General features: G+C 35.5%; 2 long non-coding RNA genes across 2 annotated transcripts in view; one reads left to right on the forward strand and one right to left on the reverse strand.

The window, feature by feature from the left end:
• Positions 1-293: 293 nt before the first annotated feature.
• On the forward strand, positions 294-5,364 carry LOC129350563 (uncharacterized). Its single transcript, XR_008604002.1, has 3 exons — positions 294-416; positions 1,311-1,411; positions 3,260-5,364. It is a non-coding gene; the product is annotated as an uncharacterized LOC129350563 (long non-coding RNA).
• Positions 5,365-6,838: 1,474 nt separating this feature from the next.
• LOC129350564 (uncharacterized) overlaps positions 6,839-24,096 on the reverse strand; it is a 35,742-nt gene continuing 18,484 nt past the window's right edge. Inside the window, exons 3-4 of the long non-coding RNA XR_008604003.1 lie at positions 12,738-13,042; positions 6,839-8,189 (exon numbers count right to left, since the gene is read on the reverse strand). This is a non-coding gene — a long non-coding RNA (uncharacterized LOC129350564). The remainder of the gene's footprint in view (positions 8,190-12,737; positions 13,043-24,096) is intronic.

Here is a 24,096-nt window from a genome sequence, read left to right on the forward strand (position 1 = left end):
CTACTTTATTAGGAGAAATCAGGTCAAAGTGTTCCCAGACGGGAGAATCTTCTCTTTCTGTCTGGTTCTATAAAAAAAAGAGTCTCAAACCAATTGAATGCAAAGATACAGCAGGTAAAACTCCAACAAATGTGAACGGGGAATCCATTGCGTTTCGCTGTCCCTTATATTTTGAATTGCACGTCAAACCTGCGAACCACTTCCTGAACCAGTCACGCGGTACGACCGGCTTGCGAGGCGTCATCATTTTTGGTTCCTCCCCTAAATGAAGCAAGCCTCGACACGCGCTTCGTGGACACGCCCCCTCCATTACTCGACACACGCTTCGAAGCCTCGGCACATGTCGTAACATCACTAGTCGGCACGTCTGGTAGCGTCTCTGGCTGCTGTTGACCTTGTTTTTGGAGTAAAACACGGTAAGAAGATAAATACTTCTAACCTGTAGCGTTGTTTTGTTGTACGTTAAGTCAGCGACTTGTGAAGAGTTGTGTTTTGTTGTGTTTGAGCAGTTGGTCCGGACGCGTTAGCTAGCTAAGCGGCTAAGTTAGCTAGCGGGCTAAATAACACAGGTGGCTAACTTACCGCTGAACACCTGTGTTAGTTGCTGCCGCAGCTGTCATTATTAGAATGTACTTCTCAACCTGTATTTCTCTGCTGTGTATTTTAGCTTTTAAAAAAGTTATTTTACTTTAAGGTTAACTGAAACCCATTCAGCTGCACTGATGTTTAACATTCAGCTGGTTTGAATTAAACTGCGCTTAACATTGAGCAACATTACCTCTCTGAATCTCCATAATTTCATTAAATTCCTTCTCTCTTCCACTGCTCAAGTTCAATCCAGTATATAAAATGACATTAATAGTGAAAAAACTAACAACCAGTCATTGTATTTATTTATTACTGCATGTATTTGTAGTAAAACATGAGTTGAAACATCCTACTTTTGGATCTAGAACTGCACAAGCCGTTCATTTTCAGTCACCTGACGAGTTAAACTCCCCTTTTTATGTGAGGTTGAAGCAGAAAGTGTGAGTTAACAAAGAAAGTTGTTTATAATTTGCGATACCTGTTATGTCTGACTGAGGCTTTAGTTTTTGTTGAGCTGATTTACACGTAGAAACTTTGTTCAGGAAGATTTCTCAGTAGCTCAGAGGACAGGCTGCTTTTTACACAACCTTGTAAGAGAATGTTTGTCAACACTTTCAGCAGAATTTAGAAACACAACACTTCCTAAACAGATATTTTGAGGCTGTGAGGTTGAACGTTTGAGAGTATATCAGTGTGTTTGTTTGTGGTCTTTCTGTTTCTAGGTGGAAGCTGAATTAGTGAGGATGACTCCTGCTCCTGTCATCTCTAAGCTCCTCACACATCTTTACCTGCACATGAGGAAAATCACTCCTGTAGAATGCAGGTATGTTTGTCATTAAAAAGATGTTGCCTGGTGACCTGTCAGAAACCCATCATACAGAGTCAGCCAAAATAATGTTTACACACATCAGGAAAAGAAAAACTTGCATAAATATTTCAATACCAAATTTATTCAGACATCTCAAGTTTAATAAAAGTTATCTTTGGCCTCTACAATTACAAGAGGTGCTCAAAGTGGTGGCCACTGGCTTCCAGACATTTCTATTTCTGTTGTGTTGGAGACGTCACTTGTTGATGCTCCATTCATGAGGGTAATGCCATCTGTTGGGAAAACATCGTACAACAGGACACAGAGTTATCGTGATTTGATCAAACTTAGAAAGAGGAATCTATATGTATAGAAGTACTTATACAAATGAAATATTTATAAAAGTTTTTCTTTTCCCGATGTGTGTGTACATTATTTTGGCTGACTGTGAACTTAATGAGAACAAAACTGTCATTTAATTGTTGCTTTGAAAGCTTCTTTAGTGAAAACCGGCTGGTGTTCTGCTTTGAAACAAACTGCTGTTGAGGTCTGTGTTTTTAGGTTTAACCCCACAGTTTCTGAATGAACTGATAGTTTGTTTTTTTCCTGATCAATGTGGACGTTATAATTGATGGTAACATTTACTGATCATATAATCAGCATGACAATATAACAGTAGAACATTCTGACCACCTGACTAATACTGTGTTGGTCCCTTTATGCTGCTAAAACTCCTCTGACCCAGTGGTTCATCAGAACCTCTGGGGATGTCCTGTGGATTCTGTGGATCCTGTGGGTTGCAGGGTGGGTCCTACCTAGACCAGGCTGATCCTGGACCATCCCACAGATGCTCCATCAGATCTGGATGTGGGGAGTGTGGAACCCAGGTGAACAGCTTAGCTCTGTCGTGTTCCTCGGACCACTCCTGAGGAGTTTTAGTTTGTCCTGCTGAGGGAGGCAGCTGGCATCAAGGACTGCTGTTGCCATGGAGACTAGGGGGTTGTTTGTCCTGCAGTGTTTAGATGGTGGTACATGTCAACATCCACATGAACGTCAAGGTTTCCCAGCAGAACGTTGCCTTAGAACAAGATGATGGATGTTGTTCTCTTCAGCTGTCAGTGGTCAGAATGTTGTGGCTGATTGGTGGATCTGTCTGCCTTTACTCTGACATCCAGAGTTATACAAAAGTGTAGTATGTGTGCAGCGCAGAAGAGATTTACTTTATTGTATGCAATTTTTTTTTTTTTTTAAGGGAGAGCATTTTTTTTATCCACCTGAAGAAGACCTAATCTTTCCCTTCAAAGGATAGTTAATTGTTACTACAGCTTCCATAGTGGTCTCATCAGAGAAAATCATATCCTTATACAGATTTTTATTAATTCCAGGGCTGGTTCAGTAAAGATTATAATAATAACTACATCTGATAATTCTTGGTCGCAGTTGGAATTTTGCAGCCTGAGAGATGGTTGAGAAGGTTTGCAGTTCTTGTTTTAGCAAAATATGTTATAATAGAAGATCTTTATTGTCATTGTACATGAAATTATCTGCAAACCACCAAAGTGTATCAGTCTGAGGTATCTAAAAATAAGTAAAGAGAAATGCTTCTAAAGCCAATAATAAACGGAATATTTTGAGGGAATATTCTAAAAAGGAAAGAAAAGCTCCATTCTCACTCCTCTCAGGATAAACTGTCATTAAAATTGACTTCAAATTTAGCTTCAACACAAGATAAAAACATTTACTTTCATTACTGATATTGTCAAGTTTTAATAAAGTTCATGCTACTTTTATAAAATGATGAAAGTGAATAAATTGTATTTCTGTGATCTGTGTTTGATTTCTGTCTTTTCTCCTGTCATCCAGATGTTCAGAGGGAGATGATGCCACATCTGGTCCAGCTGATGGAAGGTCTTGAAGTTCTCTGACTGGCCTCGACTGAAGATGGTCGTCTCACTGGATTTAAGGTTCAGATGTTCAGTAACAAACTCCACCAATGAGCCAACAGGGAAGCTTTAGGTTTATTAAATGTTGCTGTGAAGGTTTCACTGTTTTTCTTTGTGAATGCAATGTGCTCCAACTGAAACTTGAATTAGAACTTAGAAGTAAATCCTTCCATCTGAAAGGATTTAGTTGCATTAATAACCTCATAACATTCTAATTTTTATTCCAGTCTTGGTTGGAAATAGAATCTCTGTATTGATTCAGGTAAAAACTGAACTTCACAGCATGTTGGAGCAAAACAACCAGATGAAAACTGTGATGGTGTTGGATTGTCAGACCGTAATGTTGCAGCTCAAAGCAGCTTTTCTAGCTCAGTTCATTCTGACATTCAGCTATGAATCAACACAGCAGATGGTGATCCATGCTGTGGAAGTCTCACATCTCCTGATTTAATGGAGCTGCTTTGCACTTTTTACACTGTTTATTCACCAACACTTTATTTAATAAAAGTCCCATCTAGTTTTTATGAGGAATGTGATGTTTTAATTTCTCTGTGAATAACTGCAGTCTAATGTAACAGCTGGAGTTGTAACATCTGTCCTGATATTGATCATGAAGTATTGATCAGAATACTGATGGTTAGCAGTCATCCCTGAAGTTTACATTAAAATCTTTACTTGTGTTGTGAACTTTAGTAAGAAGCAGAAACGTTAGCGTTGCCATGGATACATGAGTGTTAAATTCTGTCCATGTTTCCATTTTGGGAAATTCAGTCCAGTTCCAGAATGTGAGGAATTTAGTCTCACAATCACAGACAACAAATATTATCTGAAAGTCGGGTTATTGTTGTTTATCAGCACAATACAAAAAGATTAATGTTAGAAATATTCCAGTTAAGACTCTAGAATATCATGATTTATGTGAATTTCCCTCAATAATATGAATGTTCAGGGTTAAGATTGTACAGTGATATTTATTATGTAAGTTTAGCTGATTAAAGTTTATGACTGCACTAAAATATTATTTAAATTGACATCATTATTATTATATTTAGGGTCAGACCCTACAGTATTGAGATTAAGAAATCAAATATTCTATAAAATGTAAATACACTGAACTCATTTGGATATATTTAAGTGAGACTCTACAATATTATTTGACACAAATCTATCTAAATCAAAATTTTAATAATTTTTACTCCAAACATTTACTGGACTGATTTAAACATTAAAATCACTCCTTTCTAATCCTCTGCTGTACGTTCAAACCTGAGGCCTTAAATAGAAACACAAGTATCTGATTGAAGGAACTTCTGCAGAGTCCTGGTTCCAGAACATGATGATAGAATTATAGACAAACTTTAACAAAAGCTGCCTGAGAGTTTACAGGTTTTTATGTTGGATTTCTTCAGTAATTTAATGAGCGTTATCAGCAATAATCAAGTGTTCATTTGATGAACTTCATTTCCTAAAACATCCAGAATTGGAGCTCATATCTTTGGCAGCTGTAAAGTTTCTGCTCCTTCAAAGTTCACAACACAATGAATGAATTCCTAAAACACTCTCAATGCTGGAGAGCGTTTGTGATGCTGAAGCAGTGACCAGTTTTTCTGTTTCTTCTCTGGAGATGCACAATGAGGGACGTCTGCAGAGACTGAGAAAGAGTCTCACCACATCCTGACATGAGGAAAAAGACTTTATTGAAGACTACAATGAGAAAAACTATCAGACAGCAGACGGCTGCATTCAAGGTGAGCTCTGAACATTTGATCTGGAACAGGAATTCAATAACTGCAGCATGAGCTTCATTTCAGTCTGTAGCTGCTGAATTCATGGATGAATCATCTGGCACTAGAGAGGAGGACCATCAAACATCCACGTCAGCTGATGGAGGTCCAAGAGTCTCACCAAACAACCTACAGAGTGAAGACCTCAAATCTGATTGGACGGCCTCCTATTCAGCCACATGTGTGAACAAATGCCTCTAAGCTGATTTGTTTTCTAAAATAAATCTAGTTTGAGTCCTAATCTATGCCTGTGTGTTTGCTTCTTTACACTGCTGTTAACAGTTTAAGCTGTTAGATTGTTCCAGATAAGACAAGTACAAGATACTTCAGAGTTGTTCTACCACGAGCCTGACAGGAAGAACTCCAACAGCTACTGAATGTTCCTGTGGTCCCCTCAAGGCTACAGGAGGAGCCCTACGAGGACGAGCCGGTCCACCTGATGGCGGCCAGTCGCTGCGGTTCAAAGCCAACACCGACTACGTGGACTTCTACTGGACCACACGGAGGCCTTCAAACCGGACCAACAAGTTCACCGACTCCCCGACTCGTGGGTCTGAGGACGCCGCCGAGCCTCGGTCCAGCCGGCCTCCTGTCTGTGGGTGTTTGAGTGCTGAGAGGTTTGTGGATGCATGTGAACGTGTCTGTGTTGAAACAGCAGCTTTGGACTCAGTAACGCCAAGAAAAACCAAGAGCTCCTTTATTTGTGACTTCCACTAAAAAACTGATGAAAATAAGTTTGCCAGGGTTCTGACTGATAACAGATTATTAAATAATGAAAATAATCGTTTAAATATTACTTTAAACAATCCTTTTAGGTCTACATTTCCTTTACACTGACTTCTTGGTATATGTACAAGTATTTTGGGTGGAATATACCATTAAGCCCAATGTTCAAGGATTCTTCTGGGAATATACCATTAAACCAACCTTTTAGGTAAATGTTCCAGGATGTTGGGTAGAGTATACCATCAGATCAACCTTTTAGGTCTACATTGGAAGATTTTAGAGTAGAATATTACTCCAAACCATCCTTTAGGTCTACATTTAAGGTGGAATACTCCTTTACACCAAGATTTTTTTGTTCTACATTGAAGGATTTTAGGTGGAATATTCCTTTGAATGAAATTTTTAAGTTTATGTTCAAGGATGTTGGGTGGAATATACCATCAGACCAACCTCCAAGGTCTACTGTAGTGAATTTTAGGTGGAATATACCATTAAACTCACCTTTTAGGTCTACATTGGAGGATTTTAGGTGGAATTTTCTTCCAAACCGTCTTTTAGTCTACATTTAAGGATGTTTAGGATGGTATATTCTTCTGAACCAACTTCTCAGGTCTACATTTCAGGTGAAATATTCCTCCATACTAACTTTTTTGGTCTACATTGAAGGATTTTTTCTAAACCACTCTTTCGGGTCTATATTTGGGGTTTTAGGTAGAATATAACTTTCAACCAGCCCCTCAGGTCTCTTTCAGGATTTTGAATGGAATACTCGGTTAAACCAATATTTTAGGTGCATGTCCAAGGATTTTTGGTGGAATGTTCCTTTAAGGTGGATGTGTGAGGACCTTGTAGGTGGAATACTTCCTGAAACCAACCTAAATTTCATGTTTTGATCATTATCAAGTGAGAAACCTCAATCCAGACTCCTCATAATGACGCTGGAGATTTATGCTGCTGTTATTTGTTTAGTCCAGACAAAATGACAGAAATCCACAACTGTAATTTTATTTCAGGACTCGGTTATTAAATGTCAAAACAATCCATGTGACTCTAAAAACTCAACAGCTGTACAAACTCTAAGATTAAACTCTCCACAAGGATCCAAAATAAGTTGGACTTCTACATGAGAGCTTTAATTATTCTTCATCTACTTCCTGAAAAGTTTGGTCAATAAAAAAGACAAAAACTAATATTTTCAGCTGAACTAAAGACAGACTTTCTGGTTTTTCTGCTCACATGTGTTGTTGTGAACTTCCTCTTTCAAATAAATAGCCTCCTAACCCCCTGGAAACCAGCGTTTGTCCTGTTTTTGTGTTGCTCCTCGGCGACCCTAGACAGCAGGGTCCTAATGTTTTTTGAGCAACACACCATACTATGACGTTTTTACAATGATGGTTCTACTATGGAACCAGTTTGACATGTTCAGGTGTTCTTTGTGTGAAAACTCAGAGATTTCAGGTATCAGAAGGTGGTTTTCAACTTTCGTTGTTAACTTTCTGCTTCAACTTTAAATTAAATTTCCTTCACTAACCCAGCCCTCTGGACTTCCAGTAAGCTGTGTTCCTATTGGCTGTCCAGGTGGCTGCTTGGTGTTATCAGGAACACCTGAGCAGGTCAGTGTCTTCCTGCTTTATGTAGCTGCAGTCAAACATTTCCTCTGCTTCTGTTCACCACTGAACCGGGTTTGGCTCCAATGCTTTAGTTTGTTTTTTAGGTGTTGGCTTGCAGCTTCCAGCAGTAAAATCATCTTTAATGTGTTTCTTGGTGTGTTTTAGGGCTTTGTACTGGATAGTTGTCTTGGTAAATGTGGTTCTTTAGCCACAGTTAGCACATGGTGCTAATGTGTGCAGTGATTAGTGGATTTGGTACAGCTGAGTTGTGTCTTTATCTTGGCTGTAGTGAGTCTTTAGAGGTTTTTGGTCAGACACATTCTGTATTCTTGTTTGAGAACCAACGTTGGTTGTCCAGAAGGTAAGAGTTCCTGTCCTGATTCTCTGTTCTCAGAGGTTCTCTGGTAGGCTGCAGGAGACTTTAGTGTTTGGGTTGTGCTAGTTTGGTTTTTGTATGGTTTCATTTGGACGACTATCTTGAGGCCCCTCCTTGTGGTTTAGTGAGGTTTTCTGTAACAGTTCTACAAAGCAACCTGCAGCAGAAGAGACTTTGAGAGTTTTTAGGAAGTTCTGGAGACCAGACTTTAGAGCAGCAGAAACATTTGTCAGCAGTTTGAGCAGGAGAAGGTGAGCTTCAGAGTAGAAATGAGACGGAAACCTTCTTGACCCGTGTGGTGAGATCCTGTACCAAGAGTTTGAGCAGGTTGTGAAGAGTCTGTAGTTCTTTGGTCTGAAAGCACAAGAAGAGTCGACTCATTAAAGGAGAAAACAGGAGATATTGTTGGTTCTTCTGTTGTTCTGCAGTTTCCTTAGACTGAATATCAAGTTTATATTTTAAATGATGTCCCATGTGAGCCCAAGAAGACTTCAATAAACTCCCTCCATCCCCTGGACACAACATATTTTATTACCATGTTAAATTTTTTTTTTTTTAAATGTTTTTGAGTTTTAATCATAGTTTTGGCATAGTTTTTTTTTTTTTTCTCTTTGCTTGTTTAGTTTTGTCATCTGTGTAAAAGGTGCTAAACAAATAAAGTTGAATTGATAAACTGAATAATTGACTAACTCATGGTTGTGACAACAGAAGTATTTTCATTGTGATTTAAGGGTTTATTTCATTTTTAAGGTTGGGGTTAAAATCTTGACAGAAAAAGAAGATTAAAGAAATAAACTACATAACAAAAAGCAATTAAGTCAAAGGAAAAATTTAATACAATAAAACTTTTAAAAAGTTTTATTATTAAAAAGTATTTTTTTTAAATGTTTATCGAAAATATTTTATCTGTTTTTTTAATATTTGTATTTTAAAAATTTTGTTTAATTTCATAATGACATGTTTTGTATCTGGTTTAATTATCTAATTCAATATTTTGTCTGTTTAATATCATTGAATTGTATTTATTCTTTAACTATATTAAACAGACAAAATATTGAATTAGATAATTAAATCAGATACAAAACATGTCATTATGAAATTAAACAAAATTTTTAAAATACAAATATTAAAAATTACAGATAAACTATTTTCGATAAACATTTAAAAAATAAAATTAAACAAGAAGAATATTAAACATTTTTAAAAAACACAAAACATTAAATTAGATTATTAAACCTTTAAAAAGACAAAACATTGAATTAAAAATTAAATGTTTAATTAGAAAATTAAATCTTAAAGATAATAAAACTTTAAATAGGAATTAAACAGAAAATACAATGAAGCATTTAAAAAGAAAATTAAACATTAAAAGGTGGTAAAACATTTAAAAAGAAAAACCTTAAAGATTTAATCGAAAAATTAAATATTGAGAAAGAAAAAAAAATTCAAACAAGCCGATAAAACATTTGAAAAAACAATTAAACATTAAAAAGACAGAACATTTCAAAATCAAATCAGACATTAGAAAAGAATAAAAGGTGAGAAAAGAGCAAAACTAAAGAACTAAGAAGAATCAAACTAAAGACAAAACATTTGAAAAGACACCAGTTAGACTTTAGAAGATCAAATTAAACAGAAGAGACAATAAAACGATCAAAAAGAGCAAAAACAGATAAAGGTATAAAGCGTTTTCTAGTCTGAAACGAAAACATGAAGTTGTTTCTTCAAACATTTCCTCTTTCTATGTTCTTGGTTTGATTGTGGACAGATTTACTAAGAACTCATTCAAGAAAACTGCTTTCCAGATAAAGTCTACTAGTAGTTGAAGGCATTGATCAAACTAATGTTACCTTCTGACCTCCACAAACTTTACTGTTCAGTGAAGAGAATCAAAGTTTGTTGAGGATTTCTAAAAAACCCACAGGTGAAGGTCTGAGAAGAACTCAGATGGATGGTCTAAATGTGAAATCAAGACTCATGGTCACAAGTTTTAAGGCTTCTGTTAACCAGAAAGTTCAAACTAACAGAGAAGTACTGAGAAACTTTTAAGATTTCAGTCCTCAGACTGTCTGAAGGTTCAAACTAACAGACAAGTACTGAGAAACTTTTAAAACTTCAGCCCTCAGACTGTCTGAAGGTTCACACTAACAGAGAAGTACTCAGGAACTTAGAAGATATCAGTCCTTGGACTGTCTGGAAGTTAGATCTAACAGAGAACTACTGTGGGACTTAGAAAATTTCAGCCCTCAGACTGTCTGAAAGCTCAGGTCCTGAGGACTCGGGAGGTCTGGAGGCTTTGGAAAGTCTTGGAACTGAGGGTTCCACCCTCCAGCACAAAGGCTGAAGTCCAACCTCCTGAGAAAAACGGTCGAGTCGAGACTCGAGTAAAAAAAAAAACTCGAAAACGACAAAAAATAGATGATAAATGCGCAAAAAAAAGAAGAATTAGTATCTGAGCGAATAGCTCAGGGGATAAGAAGACAGACTACCAACTGGAAGGTCGTGGGTTCAAGACCCACCACCGGCAATTCTCTTTCTTTGTCTTTGTCAGGATTTTGATAAAAATTTAAGAAGTGTCTGGTCTTGAACCAGCGACCTGCAGCTCCATAGGCAAATCCTTAACTCACTGAGCTACAGATCAGATACAAAGGACTAATTTCGTCGTCCCTTTGGCATCGTAGTTAATAAAGTGACCACATGGGTGGAGCCAAGGCGGAGTCTGGGTGGAGTCAGGGCGGAGAGTAGGCGGGGAGGTGGGTGGCGGCCTCCCCCCTCTATTCCCCCACCTCCCCCCACCACCCACCACACCTTCCCCCGCCCGACGAGTTCTTCGAGTCTCCACGAGTTCTTCGAGTCTCGACAGGTTTTCCCGAGTTTCTGGAGTTTCCACCAGGTCGGAGACAGAACAAGTTGTCATGAAGAGGTGTTGAAGTCGGTCAGGATGGACTGACTTTTTGAAGCGACTAGAAGGAAGACGACTAGAAGAGCAGGTCTTCAACCACCATCCACAAAATCCATAGAGTCGGCTCCAGAGAAATGAAAGAAGGTCAACTTTTATCATCCTCCATCCAGATGTTCAACTTGATATCTTTGACATTTTTAGCACCACAAACCTTTAGTATCACACTTTATTATCATTTATTAGGACTTTAGTGGAATCCACCAGCAGATTTAGTTTTTGTTGACAAACTTTATTCATGTCATCGTGTGACTGCAGTATTTAAAACTGTTCCTTCTATTTGACCTCATGTTTATTAGTTTTAGTGGAGAAAGTTATTTTAGTTGTCGATTAGTCTCTTAAAAACCAAGTAATAAACTGGATTAGTCAAGAGGTTTAAATTTCTTACTTTGTCATATTTTGAATATGACAAAAAATATAAAAATAAAGCATCTTGAGACAATTTGACCTGTATCTGGCGTTATATAAATAAAATTGAATTCAATGTATCTTGTAATGTTGTGAGTAATTCAGCCATATATGTTGGAAAACACATTTTCTTTGACCATTAATCTGTTGATTGTTTTCTCCAGTAATTAATTTCTTGTTTTGGTTTATAAAATGTCAAACCCAAATATATTCAGTTTACTGTCATAAAAATCATAAAGATTTACATTCATGATGCAGGAATCAGGCAGTTTTTCACTTTTTATCTTAGTTTAGTCAGAAAGATAGTTGATAATGTGTGAATTGTTGTAGCTTTTGAGCCGTAGAAGGTTTTAATCTTTGGGGCCGAGTGTCAAAAAATATTTAGAAACCAACATCAACACAAAGATTTAAACATCATTAAAGGGAAATCCAACTTTTGCATGACAATGTCTAATTAAAGGACATTTATTTCCAACATAAATGTGTGATATTCATCCTCTGGAGCTTTCTCTTCACATCGTCTTCCACCTGGACTGGTTTGGTCAGGAGCATGTGCAACAAACATTTGAAAAACTGCACTTTAACATCAATAAATGACACTGAAGTTTAATCTCTACTTAAATGAGACTGAGTCTGGATGTGCTGCTCTGTCATTAACTCCTAAGTTTAGGGTAACATTCAAACAAAAGAGGACAGTTCAGATAAGACTTGAGAATGAGCTTATTTTGAACAAACATCCCAGACTTTCTGAGCTTCAGCACCTCTAGCAAGATATTTTAACAACAAACAACTCAAGAGATCCAGAAGTTGGAGAGAGTTAGCTTTGGCTGAGCCAAAGAACATGTGGGACGCTAACCTAGCAAACATTTCAGACTTTTCTCTGTGAATTCTGAGAAATAATTTACTATTTAATGACAGAGCTACACATCTTAACTTAATCTCTTTAAAACAGTCTCTAATTCAGTGTCATCCATCCATATTAAAGTGCAGTTACCCAAAATGTTTGTTGCATGAGCTCCAACAAAACCTGTCCAGGCAGAATTCCACTTTGACAAACAGGAAGTGGAAGATTCCAAGCAGATTTATAGAAGGGGGAACCGGACTATACTAAGTGTGGTCGAGTATAGAGGGGTGTTTTGTGGGTTTTTAAGGCTGATAATGATTATTAGTGAGACATTTGGAGTAGATATTCATTTGCAGTAAATGAAAGTATTTAAAATCTTGGAGTTAAATTTAGAAGAACACAAACTCTAATAGAAAACTGTGTTGATATGTTTTTGTTTTGTTTACAGATGTTAAGTTAAAGGAGTTTTGTGACATATAACCAATCAAATCACTCCAGAAGACAGAGCGACCACAGGTAGATAAAGGTTCAGATCAACAGTAGCGCCATTTTTAAATTTATTTATTACTGTAAATCAGTAAAAAATAAAATACTCTCCTTCCTTTGACTTGTTATTTGTACAATATACGATGTATATGATGGTGTTTTTTCATACCAAAGGCTATACTATGATGTTTTCTAAGAGACATACCATGCTACTCTGGTTGTTCTGGCTCTGGGCCGATGCACTCCTCCTCTGTTGTTTTCTGGATTGTACTCAGCTGCATGCCTTCGTCCACCCGGCCTCCGTTGACTCGTCCCACCTGCCGTCTCTGGAGCTGAAGCTGGATTGGAACAGACCAAAGTACAGTCCAATCACGATGCCAGCTGCCTCTCAAAAGGCTCCTTCATCTGGCAGGTGGCAGCACTTCTTCTGAGGGGAAGCTGAGCTGGCCCGGCAGAACTTTGGAGATGTGTTCCAGTGGTTGGTAGATGTGTGGGGAGATAGAGAAGGACCTTTGAATTGTTCACAAAGGAAAACAGGGAACCCATTGGTAGCTTTAGTTTAGGGTGCTACTGCGGTGTGTTTTGGGGTTTTAAGAGGTGAACAGGAAGAGGTTTTTTCGTATTGATTATCTTTTACTTTGTTCCTGGTTGGAATGCCCATCAATGTCAACATGAAGTTCACTTTTAGTTCTGTTTATTTATTTTTATTTTACTAACACCCATTTGTTTTTAACCCCCTCACATGTTGTGTTGTTGTAAACTTCCTCTTTCAAATAAATACTCGTCTAACCCTCTGGAAACCAGCGTTTGGACTGTTTTTGTGTTGATCCTCACCTACTTCAGACCGCCGGGACAGAACAACGTTTTGTGGACTAAAGGCTATACTATGATGTTTTTAGAGCGACAGGCTATACTATGATGTTATTTGAGCAACATGCTATACTATGATGTTTTTCAAACGACATGCTATACTATGATGTTATTTGAGCGACATGCTATTCTATGACGTTTTCTGAACTGTAGTGTTCATCATTACTTTGGTCATATTCTGGGAGGTTATTTTTCCAATCTGCACTAAGATGTACTACAACATGTGAATCAGTCTTTATTTTTTTATTCTTTACCAGGTAAGATCAATTGAGAACAATTTCTCATTTACAATGATGACCTGGCAAGAGGCCCCAGCAGGAAGAAAGATAACAAATAAACAAGTACATATATAAAAAAAATTGCACACGTGTTTAAACAGAGATTAAACAAAGTTAACCGTTAGACAGTAGATTAACTGTTTTCTCCAGTTTAACTTCAGAGACTCAGCAGATATTCAGGACTACTGACAACACAGAACCTTAACCTTACTGTTTTAATCACATTTAGGTTTTGTAAATGTTACATTAATGTGAACCAGCGTCTCCACTGACAGTTTAATCAACTAAATGCACTACATTACAGTAACAAAACACACTTCAGCTGTTTACATGAAACTCAACACAAACATCATTAGCTTAATGCTAACAAGTTTTAATCAGTTTTAATCAGGCTCCAACTGAGCAGCTAGCTCGGTTAGCATCTCTAACATTAAAACTAATATTTACCAGATGCTAACTCTCTTCTCTGGTCAACACAGAAATAAACTCCACCAACATCTGGAGTGCATGGTACACATTATATCTGACACTAAAGCTGCATATGAAGTGCATTAAAAGCAGGAGCCCCGCCCCCTGGCTTTGCAAAACTTCAAAGCTCTATAAAAAAATATCAATATTGATTTATTTTAAGATCGGCCACCTGATCTCTCATTTTGACCATGAAAACTAGCGCAAAAAAATGATATCCAGTCTATGCACCGTACTCTTACAATGAGGGTTCTACTATGGAACCAGTTTGACATGTTCTTTGTGTGAAAACTCTAAGATTTCAGGGATCAGAAGGTGGTTTTCAACTTTCTTTGTTAACTTTCGGCTTCAACTTTAAACTTTAAACGAGTCTCCATGAGTTCCTCGAGTCTTTGACTTTGTTTGAAAAAAAAAATTCATGAATTTTGGTGCAAAAAAACGCCATAGTATACTATGTCAAAAAAAAAATGTGATTTTTCAACATGTTGTAAAAACGTGCCATATGATGAAATAATGTAAAGGGCACTGTGAAAAACACTCCAGAAAGGTTTTCTTTGAAAAAAAACCATCGTGAATTTTGGCTCAAAAAAAAAGGCCTTACTACACTATGTCGAAAAAAAATGCAGTTTTTCAAACATGTTGTAAAAACGTGCCATATGATGAAATAATGTAAAGGGCGCTGTGAAAAACACTCCAGAAAGGTTTTCTTTGAAAAAAAAAAAATCATCATGCATTTTGGCGCAACAAAACGCCTTACTATACTATGTCGAAAAAAAAAATGCGATTTTTCAACATGTTGTAAAAACGTGCCATATGATGAAATAATGTAAAGGAGGCCGTGAAAAACACTCCAGAAAGGTTTTCTTTGAAAAAAAAATCATCATGAATTTTGGTGCAAAAAAAACGCCTTACTATACTATGTCGAAAAAAAAAATGCGATTTTTCAAACATGTTGTAAAAACATGCCATATGATGAAATAATGTAAAGGAGGCCGTGAAAAACACTCCAGAAAGGTTTTCTTTGGAAAATAATCATGAATTTTGGCGCAACAAAACGCCTTACTATACTATGTCGAAAAACAATGCGATTTTTTAAACATGTTGTAAAAACGAGCCATATGATGAAATAATGTAAAGGAGGCCATGAAAAACACTCCAGTAAGGTTTTCTTTGAAAAAAAAAAAATCATCATGAATTTTGGCACAAAAAAACGCCTTACTATACTAAGTCGAAAAAAAAAATGCGATTTTTCAACATGTTGTAAAAACGTGCCATATGATGAAATAATGTAAAGGAGGCCGTCAAAAACACTCCAGAAAGGTTTTCTTTGAAAAAAAAAAATCATCATGCATTTTGGCGCAACAAAACGCCTTACTATACTATGTCGAAAAAAAAAATGCGATTTTTCAACATGTTGTAAAAACGTACCATATGATGAAATAATGTAAAGGAGGCCGTCAAAAACACTCCAGAAAGGTTTTCTTTGAAAAAAAATCATGCATTTTGGCGCAACAAAACGCCTAACTATACTATGTCAAAAAAAAATGCGATTTTTCAAACATGTTGTAAAAACATGCCATATGATGAAATAATGTAAAGGAGGCCGTGAAAAACACTCCAGAAAGGTTTTCTTTGAAAAAAAATCATCATGAATTTTGGTGCAAAAAAAACGCCTTACTATACTATGTCGAAAAAAAAAATGCGATTTTTCAAACATGTTGTAAAAACATGCCATATGATGAAATAATGTAAAGGAGGCCGTGAAAAACACTCCAGAAAGGTTTTCTTTGAAAAAAAAATCATCATGAATTTTGGTGCAAAAAAAACGCCTTACTATACTATGTCGAAAAAAAAAATGCGATTTTTCAAACATGTTGTAAAAACATGCCATATGATGAAATAATGTAAAGGAGGCCGTGAAAAACACTCCAGAAAGGTTTTCTTTGAAAAAAAAATCATCATGAATTTTGGTGCAAAAAAACGCCTTACTATACTATGTCGAAAAAAAAATGCGATTTTTCAAACATGTTGTAAAAACATGCCATATGATGAAATAATGTAAAGGAGGCCGTGAAAAACACTCCAGAAAGGTTTTCTTTGGAAAATAATCATGAATTTTGGCGCAAAAAAACGCCTTACTATACTATGTCGAAAAAACAATGCGATTTTTAAACATGTTGTAAAAACGAGCCATATGATGAAATAATGTAAAGGAGGCCGTGAAAAACACTCCAGAAAGGTTTTCTTTGAAAAAAAAAATCATCATGAATTTTGGGCAAAAAAAACGCCTTACTATACTATGTCGAAAAAAAAATGCGATTTTTCAACATGTTGTAAAAACGTGCCATATGATGAAATAATGTAAAGGAGGCCGTGAAAAACACTCCAGAAAGGTTTTCTTTGAAAAAAAAAATCATCATGAATTTTGGCGCAACAAAACGCCTTACTATACTATGTCGAAAAAAAAATGCGATTTTTCAACATGTTGTAAAAACGTGCCATATGATGAAATAATGTAAAGGAGGCCGTCAAAAACACTCCAGAAAGGTTTTCTTTGAAAAAAAAATCATGCATTTTGGCGCAACAAAACGCCTAACTATACTATGTCAAAAAAAAATGCGATTTTTCAAACATGTTGTAAAAACATGCCATATGATGAAATAATGTAAAGGAGGCCGTGAAAAACACTCCAGAAAGGTTTTCTTTGAAAAAAAATCATCATGAATTTTGGTGCAAAAAAAACGCCTTACTATACTATGTCGAAAAAAAAATGCGATTTTTCAAACATGTTGTAAAAACATGCCATATGATGAAATAATGTAAAGGAGGCCGTGAAAAACACTCCAGAAAGGTTTTCTTTGAAAAAAAAATCATCATGAATTTTGGTGCAAAAAAAACGCCTTACTATACTATGTCGAAAAAAAAATGCGATTTTTCAAACATGTTGTAAAAACATGCCATATGATGAAATAATGTAAAGGAGGCCGTGAAAAACACTCCAGAAAGGTTTTCTTTGAAAAAAAAATCATGCATTTTGGCGCAACAAAACGCCTAACTATACTATGTCGAAAAAAAATGCGATTTTTCGAACATGTTGTAAAAACGTGCCATATGATGAAATAATGTAAAGGAGGCCGTGAAAAACACTCCAGAAAGGTTTTCTTTGGAAAATAATCATGAATTTTGGCGCAACAAAACGCCTTACTATACTATGTCGAAAAACAATGCGATTTTTTAAACATGTTGTAAAAACGAGCCATATGATGAAATAATGTAAAGGAGGCCGTGAAAAACACTCCAGAAAGGTTTTCTTTGAAAAAAAAATCATCATGAATTTTGGTGCAAAAAAAACGCCTTACTATACTATGTCGAAAAAAAAATGCGATTTTTCAAACATGTTGTAAAAACATGCCATATGATGAAATAATGTAAAGGAGGCCGTGAAAAACACTCCAGAAAGGTTTTCTTTGAAAAAAAATCATCGTGAATTTTGGTTAAAAAAAAAAAACGCCTTACTATACTATATCGAAAAAAAATGCAGTTTTTCAAACGTTGTAAAAATGTGCCATATGATGAAATAATGTGAAGGAGGCCATGAAAAACACTCTGGAAAGGTTTTCTCTGAAAAAAAGTCATCATGAATTTTGGCGCAAAAAAATGCCTTACTATACTATGTCGAAAAAAAAAATGCGATTTTTCAACATGTTGTAAAAACGTGCCATATGATGAAATAATGTAAAGGAGGCCGTCAAAAACACTCCAGAAAGGTTTTCTTTGAAAAAAAAATCATGCATTTTGGCGCAACAAAACGCCTAACTATACTATGTCAAAAAAAAAAAGCGATTTTTCAAACATGTAAAAACATGCCATATGATGAAATAATGTAAAGGAGGCCGTGAAAAACACTCCAGAAAGGTTTTCTTTGAAAAAAAATCATGGATTTTGGTGCAAAAAAAACGCCTTACTATACTATATCGAAAAAACATGCAATTTTTCGAACATGTTGTAAAAATGTGCCATATGATGAAATAATGTAAAGGAGGCCATGAAAAACACTCCGGAAAGGTTTTCTTTGAAAAAAAAAATATCATGAATTTTGGTGCAAAAAAACGCCTTACTATACTATGTCGAAAAAAAAATGCGATTTTTCAAACATGTTGTAAAAACGTGCCATATGATGAAATAATGTAAAGGAGGCCGTCAAAAACACTCCAGAAAGGTTTTCTTTGAAAAAAAATATGCATTTTGCCGCAACAAAACGCCTAACTATACTATGTCAAAAAAAAAATGTGATTTTTCAAACATGTTGTAAAAACATGCCATATGATGAAATAATGTAAAGGAGGCCGTGAAAAACACTCCAGAAAGGTTTTCTTTGAAAAAAAAATCATCATGAATTTTGGTGCAAAAAAAACGCCTTACTATACTATGTCGAAAAAAAAAATGCGATTTTTCAAACATGTTGTAAAAACATGCCATATGATGAAATAATGTAAAGGAGGCCGTGAAAAACACTCCAGAAAGGTTTTCTTTGAAAAAAAATCATCGTGAATTTTGGTTAAAAAAAAAAACGCCTTACTATAATATATCGAAAAAAAATGCGGTTTTTCAAACGTTGTAAAAATGTGCCATATGATGAAATAATGTGAAGGAGGCCATGAAAAACACTCTGGAAAGGTTTTCTTTGAAAAAAAGTCATCATGAATTTTGGCGCAAAAAAATGCCTTACTATACTATGTCGAAAAAAAAAATGCGATTTTTCAAACATGTTGTAAAAACATGCCATATGATGAAATAATGTAAAGGAGGCCGTGAAAAACACTCCAGAAAGGTTTTCTTTGAAAAAAAAGCATGCATTTTGGCGCAACAAAACGCCTAACTATACCATGTTGAAAAAACATGCGATTTTTCGAACATGTTGTAAAAACGTGCCATATGATGAAATAATGTAAAGGAGGCCGTGAAAAACACTCCAGAAAGGTTTTCTTTAAAAAAAAAAAATCATCATGAATTTTGGTGCAAAAAAACGCCTTACTATACTATGTCGAAAAAAAAAATGCGATTTTTCAAACATGTTGTAAAAACATGCCATATGATGAAATAATGTAAAGGAGGCCGTGAAAAACACTCCAGAAAGGTTTTCTTTGAAAAAAAATCATCGTGAATTTTGGTTAAAAAAAAAAAAACGCCTTACTATAATATATCGAAAAAAAATGCAGTTTTTCAAACGTTGTAAAAATGTGCCATATGATGAAATAATGTGAAGGAGGCCATGAAAAACACTCTGGAAAGGTTTTCTTTGAAAAAAAGTCATCATGAATTTTGGCGCAAAAAAACGCCTTACTATACTATGTCGAAAAAAAAAATGCGATTTTTCAAACATGTTGTAAAAACATGCCATATGATGAAATAATGTAAAGGAGGCCGTGAAAAACACTCCAGAAAGGTTTTCTTTGAAAAAAAAGCATGCATTTTGGCGCAACAAAACGCCTAACTATACCATGTTGAAAAAACATGCGATTTTTCGAACATGTTGTAAAAACGTGCCATATGATGAAATAATGTAAAGGAGGCCGTGAAAAACACTCCAGAAAGGTTTTCTTTAAAAAAAAAAAAATCATCATGAATTTTGGTGCAAAAAAACGCCTTACTATACTATGTCGAAAAAAAAAATGCGATTTTTCAAACATGTTGTAAAAACATGCCATATGATGAAATAATGTAAAGGAGGCCGTGAAAAACACTCCAGAAAGGTTTTCTTTGAAAAAAAATCATCGTGAATTTTGGTTAAAAAAAAAAAACGCCTTACTATACTATATCGAAAAAAAATGCAGTTTTTCAAACGTTGTAAAAACGTGCCATATGATGAAATAATGTAAAGGAGGCCGTGAAAAACACTTCAGACAGGTTTTCTTTGAAAAAAAAATCATCATGAATTTTGGCGCAAAAAAACACCTTACTATACTATGTCGAAAAAAAAATGCGATTTTTCAAACATGTTGTAAAAACATGCCATATGATGAAATAATGTAAAGGAGGCTGTCAAAAACACTCCAGAAAGGTTTTCTTTGAAAAAAAATCATGCATTTTGGCGCAACAAAAGGCCTACCTATACTGTTGAAAAAAAAAATGCGATCTTTCAAACATGTTGTAAAAACATGCCATATGATGAAATAATCTAAAGGAGGCCGTCAAAAACACTCCAGAAAGGTTTTCTTTGAAAAAAAATCATGCATTTTGGCGCAACAAAACGCCTAACTATACTATGTCGAAAAAAAAAATGCGATTTTTCAAACATGTTGTAAAAACATGCCTTATGATGAAATAATGTAAAGGAGGCCGTCAAAAACACTCCAGAAAGGTTTTCTTTGAAAAAAAATCATGCATTTTGGCGCAACAAAACGCCTAACTATACTATGTTGAAAAAAAAAATGCGATCTTTCAAACATGTTGTAAAAACATGCCATATGATGAAATAATCTAAAGGAGGCCGTCAAAAACACTCCAGAAAGGTTTTCTTTGAAAAAAAATCATGCATTTTGGCGCAACAAAACGCCTAACTATACTATGTCGAAAAAAAAAATGCGATTTTTCAAACATGTTGTAAAAACATGCCTTATGATGAAATAATGTAAAGGAGGCCGTCAAAAACACTCCAGAAAGGTTTTCTTTGAAAAAAAATCATGCATTTTGGCGCAACAAAACGCCTAACTATACTATGTTGGAAAAAAAATGCGATTTTTCAAACATGTAAAAACATGCCATATGATGAAATAATGTAAAGGAGGCCGTCAAAAACACTCCAGAAAGGTTTTCTTTGAAAAAAAATCATGCATTTTGGCGCAACAAAACGCCTAACTATACTATGTCAAAAAAAAAATGCGATTTTACAAACATGTTGTAAAAACATGCCATATGATGAAATAATGTAAAGGAGGCCATGAAAAACACTCCGGAAAGGTTTTCTTTGAAAAAAAAATCATCATGAATTTTGGTGCAAAAAAACGCCTTACTATACTATGTCGAAAAAAAAAAGCGATTTTATAACATGTTGTAGAAACGTGCCATATGATGAAATAATGTAAAGTAGGCCGTGAAAAACACTACAGTAAGGTTTTCTTTGAAAAAGATATCATCAAAGCATTTTTTAAAAAAAATCGTATATTCCTTTTTGATCGTGAAAAGGAAAAATGCCTTGTATTTCAATTTTAATTTTTGTATTTTAAAACGAAAATCAAATAACCACTGTTTTTTTTTTTTCAATACCTGTTTCAGAATGGAAAATCCAAGTACCAGATCCTATATAAATATATTATTATTGTTGTTGTTGCTGCTGTTGTTGTTATATTACATTAGGATATTTTACAGTGTATGTTTAAGGCAAACTTAAAATAAAGACACAAAATTAGAGATGTTTTAGTCTTGTTTTGTTGTTACTTCTTTACATTTTTCATTTAACTCTAGATACATGAAGTACATAAATTTCTTTCTTCCCAGCGTCTGTAACATCAGATCCCTGACAAATACATAATGTCATTGGACGCAACATGTTTCTTATTAATGGGAGTGGGTCACAATTATGAGATTTATAGAGGTGTCACAGGCTGGTATTAAGACGTTTTAACTTTAAAACAAGCTCATAAGTTACCACAGCTGATGCCAGTCTATGACACTGTTAAGGGAATATGATCTGTAAAACTGAATTATAAGTCAGGCTGCTCATGAGATATGTATGGAGTTATTGATTCAATTTAACATCTTCAATTTATCATCTTCCTTGCCTCATCTTTATTGCGTTGTCAATTACCACATGGTCTCAGGTCTCTCTCGCCCAACTCTAGGTGACTCCCCTGAATAGCAAACCACTTCATTGAGTCAAAAAGCAGATAATAACCATAATACTGAGACAGCACATCCCTCAAGTAAGAGGGTCTCCAGCAGAACATAGACACATTAATAATTGATAGATAGAAAGCCAGCACTACACGACAATTCTGAGAAGCCCAGTGCCTGTCACAGGAGAAATATCCAGCAGCAAATAGGTCTTGAAGGTGCCAGTTATGTCATCTTTCACTACAACAGCGAAGGGAAATGGCAAGCAAGTCTAATAGACTAATAAATTAGAAAATGGAGCCCCTTACCCTGAGTTAAAATTGCGTGGAGAGTAGAAATGTTGTAATGCCTAAGTAACAACTGAACCAATGTTACTGAGATCAGAAAATACCTATGAATGGGAAAAAAGGATATCCCCTCAGCTAAAAGCACCAAAATTATGGGTTCTGTAATAGTTAACTATTTGGACAAGTAGACCTCCACTTTCCAGCACGCTGTAATAATTTCACTATTTCCCTTTGGTATTTCAGCAATTGATTTGTAGACAATAGAAAAGCAACAGCTGTCTGTAAGCCAATGTGCCATAGTTCATACATGCAGCACCGAAAGCTTCATACGGCCTGCTTCTATCTCAACAGTTCCTGTCCAGCTTTAAGGTTAGATGTTATTGATAATATCGGCTGTTTCTCGCTCCCTAGAAAGCAGAGAAGGCTAAAATTAGCAGCGACTTAAGCATGGCATCAGAGCTGATAAACTCAGAAAAGTTACTCATGCCAGTTCTTTCGCCAAAGAGCGTATTGGAAGAGTGCACTGGAGCGGACAATTGTGTGTCTTCATGCTCTTGCAACTCCTGTACCTCCAACCTGCTGTTAAGAGTGAGAGAGACTAATTAGATAAGCTGAACTTAAGTTTAAGGCTGATGCATAATTGTGTGGGGTGTACTGATTCAATTTGCATTTGTGTAAGCAATGCAACAGAGCAAAGAGTAGCACTCTGTCAGTTGTTAATATATCCTGAGACTTTGTCAGCGAGATATTGTTTTGTGTTAATTCTTTTTGGCTGTAATTACTGTAATTATGCTAAAATAGTTATGAAGTTACTCCATAATTGTCCATGACCATACATTTTGAATGTCCAAATTTGAGATGCAAATTTTAAACAATTTTCATAACCGACAGTCTGGCATATTAATCACTGATTAGCTGACGTGCATGAAATACAGCGGACCTTTTACCATGCACTGATAAAACTTTCTTTTTTTTTGTACCAGTGATAATCACAAAATTGACTCGGTTACCAAGAATTTGAAGAACATTTAAACTAAACACCAGGTTATTTGAATGGTAAATTAAAGTTTAAGCATTAGTTGAATCTCTTATGCTCATTTCTGTGTATCACAATGACACATTTAGTCTTTTTTGTTGTTGTTGTTCATTTGTTTTCAATGAAACAAATTCTCTCTCAACAATTTTGCTTCATTTATAATGTGCATATATATGAGGTAATTGTCTTTCCCTCCATTCACCACTCCCCTTCACTGCAGCTCAAGCACACCAGTTCACGACTGCAAAACTACTCGATTCTACTTTACACAATGGCAAATTTGTTACATTGGATCAAGTCAATCATGCATTTTTGAACCTGAAGCTGATTCTGAGGAGGAAGAATATGAAATCCACAAACTTCAAGTTGACAGGATTGGTTCCTTAGGTTTGTTTCATATGAACCCTAGAAGTCTGAATCTGTGTCACAATGGCACACTGTAGTTGTAAAATAGAAATCTCAGTCAAGGTGTTGACTGATTTCTTTTCTATTGGTAAGTCTTCCAAACAAATAATAATAAACGTCATGTGGACATATCATAGACTGTATGGGACATATTAATCTTTCTTTTAAAGCAACAGAAAAACAAAAACACTCTTTAAATAGCAAAAAAATAATGATTTCAATTAAAACTGCTATTCAAAAAGACCCCCCCCCCCAACCCTATATTAATATAATACTGCAAACAAGCTGCTGTCTTCCACAATAAATAACCTGCAATCATACCAATCTCTTCACAGTGGTTATCATATCAAAATAATCCTTATACCTTATCTACGTGATGGACTGACG

This window comes from Amphiprion ocellaris, chromosome 14 (assembly GCF_022539595.1).
Source record: "Amphiprion ocellaris isolate individual 3 ecotype Okinawa chromosome 14, ASM2253959v1, whole genome shotgun sequence".
NCBI classification, from domain to species: Eukaryota; Metazoa; Chordata; class Actinopteri; family Pomacentridae; genus Amphiprion; species Amphiprion ocellaris.